Below are 5,545 nucleotides of genomic sequence, written 5' to 3'. Positions count from 1 at the left end.
GAAGAGGAAGGTGCAGAAAAATAGGATAAGATATTTAGTTTGTTTGGGTGTTTTCAAATAGAGTTATTGTAGTAGTAGTAGTAGTAGTAGTAGTAGTAGTAGTAGTAGTAGTAGTAGTAGTAGTAGTAGTAGTAGTAGTAGTAGTAGCAGCAGCAGCAGTTGAAGAAGAAATTGAAGTAATAGCAGTAGCAGCAACAACAGTGGTAGTAGTATGTAGTAGTAGCAGTAAACATGTCGAACTCAATTTGATAGAGAAAACTAGAATTTCATAGCAGAAGTAAGAGCACCAGTAGTAATAGTAGTAATAGCAGTAGCAGTAGAAGTAGCAGCAGTAGCAGTAGGAGTGCAGCAGTAGTTGTATTAACCACAAACCTCCATGCAGTAAACTGTAAATACGTGGCATCAGTAGGCGGGGCGTTACTGTGAGCTGTCGTCTGTCAGTGTTCGCCGCTGTGTGTGTGTGTGTGTGTGTGTGTGTGTGTGTGTGTGTGTGTGTGTGTGTGTGTGTGTGGAGGGGATGGTAGGGGGATAGTGGGGGACGGAGGAAGTGCCCGAGTGACTGGCAGCCTGACTTCATTGTGGTGAAGGTCTAGGTGTGTGTGTGTGTGTGTGTGTGTGTGTACTCTTGAGTATAATATGGGTTCGAATTATCGAATATATATTTTCGCTTCCCCGTTTTCCCCTTTCCCTTTTCCCTTTTTTTTCTTTTTCTTACTTTCCGTTTTCCTTTTCTCTCCTAGCATTAAAAAAAAACTAAAACAGATTAACCTTGTAGCGATATTCAATGGTTATTTGAGGGAGCAACGTATTAGTTAGCTTGTTTGTCATTTTCATGTCCCTGGTCGTAATCCTCAACATTTGAAAAGTAAAGAAAGCAAATTAATTCCACGCATTTTTTTTTATACCATGTGGGCTTTTCACGGCTAAAGGAGATACTTTTTTGGGGTACCTCCTATATCAAAGCACACCCGCTAGGAAACCGTTGCCCCAAGTGAGGAAGCCAACCTACACTCGGACCGTGGACAGGATTCGAACCCGTGCGCTTGGAGACCCCTCGGACCCCAAAGCACGCATGGTTCCACTGTACAGCCTGATACGCGCCCGAGTTTACATTTAGATAAGGAGAAAAATCACTCTTCACCACTAACAGTTTCAATGTAATATGCAGCAATTGAAGACAGAAGAGAGCATAGTAACGAAGAATAACAAAGGGTATACAAAACTGACACGCATTGGATATTTATGAGGATTTACGAGAATGAAGGGAATATGAAAAAAATGTCCAGCTACTTCAGTGTTTAGAAGTGACTAAAGAACAAGAAAAAATTAAAGAATATTTAGTAATTAAGATGGATAAGCCAGATAGCAGGGAAAGGTCTGATCTATTCTGAATGAAACGTCTAATCAAGTATAGGAATGAGTATTACTTAATTTAATCTCATCATATTTAACCGTCTTGACATTATTACCATTATCAATTACATTACAAGGCCTCAGGTGACACACCCCACCTGTCCTCCCTCTCATAACAGGTGCGAGGGGGGAGGGCAGGTGATTCATACCAATTGCATATGGACAAAGTTTAAAGTAGTACATTATTAGCACCTTCTGTACTGTGTGTGTGTGTGTGTGTGTGTGTGTGTGTGTGTGTGTGTGTGTGTGTGTGTGTGTGTGTGTGGGTGGTGTGTTCTTAGAAGATATCCCAATCAGGAGGAAAAAATGGTCATCTCAACATCCGCCTCTCCTCCTCCTCCTCCTCCTCCTCCTCCTCCTCCTCCTCCTCCTCCTCCTCCTCCTCCTCCTCCTAAGGAAATCGTAGTTCTGTAAAAATAGAAAGCAGATTACTAAATGACAACTTTTATTCCGTGATTCATTGAGGGGCGGTGCAGAGAGAGAGAGAGAGAGAGAGAGAGAGAGAGAGAGAGAGAGAGAGAGAGAGAAGAGAGAGAGAAAGAGGAAATAGCGAGGGAAAATGCAAAAGAAAGAACAAAATAAAAGAAAGAAAAGAAGAGACCAAATGAACCGTAAAGAAAATCAAAGAGAGAGAGAGAGAGAGAGAGAGAGAGAGAGAAGAGATGAGTACACTTCGGTTTTGTCAATGTGAATCATCTTGTGTTATTTAGCGCTTAGGAATGGAGGGACGGGAGGTGGAGGGAAGGATGAGGAGTGGAGGAATGGAGGGTGGAGGGGTGTTGGAGGGGAGGGGTGGAGGGCTGAAGGGAATAAAGAGAGAGGGAGGGGGGTGGAAAGTCCTTCAATACGTATCATTTGTGTTTGAGGAATGCCAAGAAGTGTGCCCATGTGTGATGTGATGTAATGGCCAGGTGAGAGAGAGAGAGAGAGAGAGAGAGAGAGAGAGAGAGAGAGAAACTTAATGAAGGAAAAGGTTATTGTTGAGAGAAGTGGAGGACAAGAAGTTTGATAAATAATGCATACTTAGAAGGAAAAACTAATAGAAAGGGAGATTATTGTTTTAATTATCAGATAACTTAAATCTCTTTGGAAGAATTTAATTTATATCACACGAATTCAATTAATTTGTTGATTTATCTATTTTCCTCTTTTTTCATTCTACGCGTCCCTTAGGAAGTTTCGTGTAGACGGACTCACTCTCTCTCTCTCTCTCTCTCTCTCTCTCTCTCTCTCTCTCTCTCTCTCTCTCTCTCTCTCTCTCTCTCTCTCTCTCTCTCTCTCTCTCTCTTTTTGATCGTGAGGATCTTGGTCAGTGTCCTCCAGTTGAGAGATCAAATGCTTACAGTCTCCTCGTATTTATGTATTTACAATCTACACGTTCGCTTACTTCCCGGTGGATCGAGGTCAGGGTAGATAGTGTCTGTTTATCAGCATTTTTTTGTATATTTATTGTTTGCCAAAGCGGGGATAGGAGGCAGCCAGCGCCTTGCCTTGCCTTTGTTCCTCCCGCGGCCGCTTCAGGAGTATTGACACACGTACTGGTAAAGAACACGTCCTGGCGAGGCGACGTGGTGCATCTGATGGCAATGAGCTATAGAGTTGAGGATGTGTGGGCGGCGGGATAAAGGGCATGGTGGTGTTCTTGAAGGAGGTCATGACTCTCGTTTGAACTGGCCACGCGGGATCCTTGGCCTCCAGGCACTAGCGGGACGGTAGGACTCTCTTGCCTGGTGTCCTTTGCCTCTGCCGCCCCCTGGTGTACCTCGGCGGCGGTGACTATGCTGCTGGTGGTTGCGGCGCCCCCCGTGACGTCATGTCTAAAAGTGGCACCGGGAAAGCCGAACGGCGCCGAGAAGAGCCGAGTGGCAGCCAAGCAGGGGGCCCGCAGGTTCTACTCACCATTTCGCCCCGACGGCTTCGGAGGCGAGGGTGTGCTAAATGGGGCTTCCTGACTCACTGGCCGCAAGCATATTATAAACCTCCCGCTGTATTATGCTCGCAGCCCAGTAGTCAGAGGCGCTCAGCGAATATTCACGACCCGGTCTTGACTCTTCTGCCGTGTGCTGTCCAGTCCGCCAGTGTTCGGTGCTAAACCCGTGTGTCCCTTTGTGTTAATCTCCGACCACCACCGAAACAACCATGTCGCAGCAGCAGCAGCAACATCATCAAGTGGTGAGGCAAAGCACCTCGACGCAACAGACCACCAGCAATGTCATGCAGCAGCAGTCGAGGGTGCAGCAACAAAGTCAGATGCAGACCCGCACCGTGCGCCAAGGTAGGGTCTTGCAACCATCACTCCAACACTTCTCTGGGTCACGCTCAGGGGCTGCAGACGAAGGCGCCGCTGGGGAGTCTCAGGGGCAAGGTGCCGGCCGGTGCGGGACGGTGAGGGGTGCCGACAAGTGTACGGAAGTGAGAGAGGGAGGAGGAAAGCAGGAAGGACTCAGCCCTGTCCCTCATGTCCCATAATTGCTGTGAAGGGAATGTTAATCATCATTAGGGCTTAAGAAAACACCCTTTTCTTCCCATCCTCCTTCCTCTCCAGCCCGGCAGCACTCCCCTCCCCCTCCCCTCTGCCCCGCCCCACCCCCACCGGCACGTGCCCAAAATACCCCGGGCTCTCTCACGGCGGCCCGCGCCCAGCCCAGCCCAGCGCCTGTATCGGATGTCGCCTGACGCTAAAGGAAGCGATCGGGGAATTAGACATGAGGCGATCGTGTATGATGTATGTGTGTGTGTATGATGAATGTATTTGCGCATACATGTGTGTGATTGTTCCGTTCATGTGCTTCATTTATTACGTATTTTCACTGTTATACATTTACAATTCGCTAATGATCGCCATACCTCGCCTCCTCTTAATTAAGTAGACAAAGCGAGGAAATAAGAAATAAGAAAAATAATAACAATGCCTCTGCAAAAAGTGAAATGATGAAATAATAAGGAAGTTAATTCCCTCATTCTCTCTTCCTGGTACTTTCCTTCTTCGTGGGGATAAAAGTTAACAGGGGAAAAGGCAGACCTGTGTCCCCGCCCTCCGCCCCTCGCTCCGGTGGTCGCCTGTTGAGACACGCAAGGATTAGACATGAATTGCTCTCTCTCTCTCTCTCTCTCTCTCTCTCTCTCTCTCTCTCTCTCTCTCTCTCTCAGTAGCTTTATCATCTCTTTTTACCTCTCTCTTGCTCCTCTTTCTTCATTTTCGTATACTAATCTTCCAAAATGAGTGAGATAAATGAATAAGTGAGGAAGTGAAGGCGGCTAAAGAAGGGAAAGACAGTGATCTTTGGAATGAATAAATGAATGAGTGACATGACTAAGATGATGGGAATGAATGAAGAATGACAGGCAAGGGAGGGAGAAGGATTGGGTGATAAATGGAGAAGGGGAATGAGAGGAATGATGGAACGACAGAAGGAAGCAAGGAGAATGAGTGAAAAAAATCTTGTATATTCCTCTCTATTATATATTCCGCTGTTCTCTCTCATTCTTTCTCCTTCCTATATTCTCCATCTCCGTTTTCTTTATTTTCTTGTATTTTTAGGGAAGACCTTTAAACTCCTTGATCTGTGTAATCTACTTTTACGTGTAATTCTGTATCATCCCTCTGTACTACACACTATCACTAAAGTCATGAGAAAACCCTTGAAAAATCCCAGTAACTTTCATTGCAACTTGTTGAGCAATAAAAACAGCTGAAAAATTTAAGATCACGAAGCAATGTTAGGAAGTGGTGCTAAAATGGGCCATATTTTTTTTAGCTTTTTTCATGTCTTACCTTAATCTTAGGCTTTAGTGGAGGTTACTGGTATTCTCATGGGATTTGTGTGACTCTAGTGATAGTTTAACAAGGGTTCTGGATAATCAGTAGGAAATGAACTCTCAAGAACACGATTAGTCACCTTTGCAGCCTTTGAAAAATTGTGTTTTGAGAACTTATAGTGTTTAGGAATATGTGATATGTTCTTAAATATTGTGCTTTCTCATATGGACGTTTTTAAAGGCCACGGAGATCATGAAACATGTTTTTAGAGATGTGTTCCCGTATTGGCGATGCAGTATTCTTGCTAAAGTACCACTGGATTGATGAAAATGCCCTTGCAAACACCAAAATATGTTTCACTTAAGCCTGCTG

Source organism: Portunus trituberculatus, chromosome 19 (assembly GCF_017591435.1).
Source record: "Portunus trituberculatus isolate SZX2019 chromosome 19, ASM1759143v1, whole genome shotgun sequence".
Classification (NCBI taxonomy): Eukaryota; Metazoa; Arthropoda; class Malacostraca; order Decapoda; family Portunidae; genus Portunus; species Portunus trituberculatus.
The sequence above is the reverse complement of the archived record's forward strand: the minus strand, read 5'-3'. Positions refer to the sequence as shown.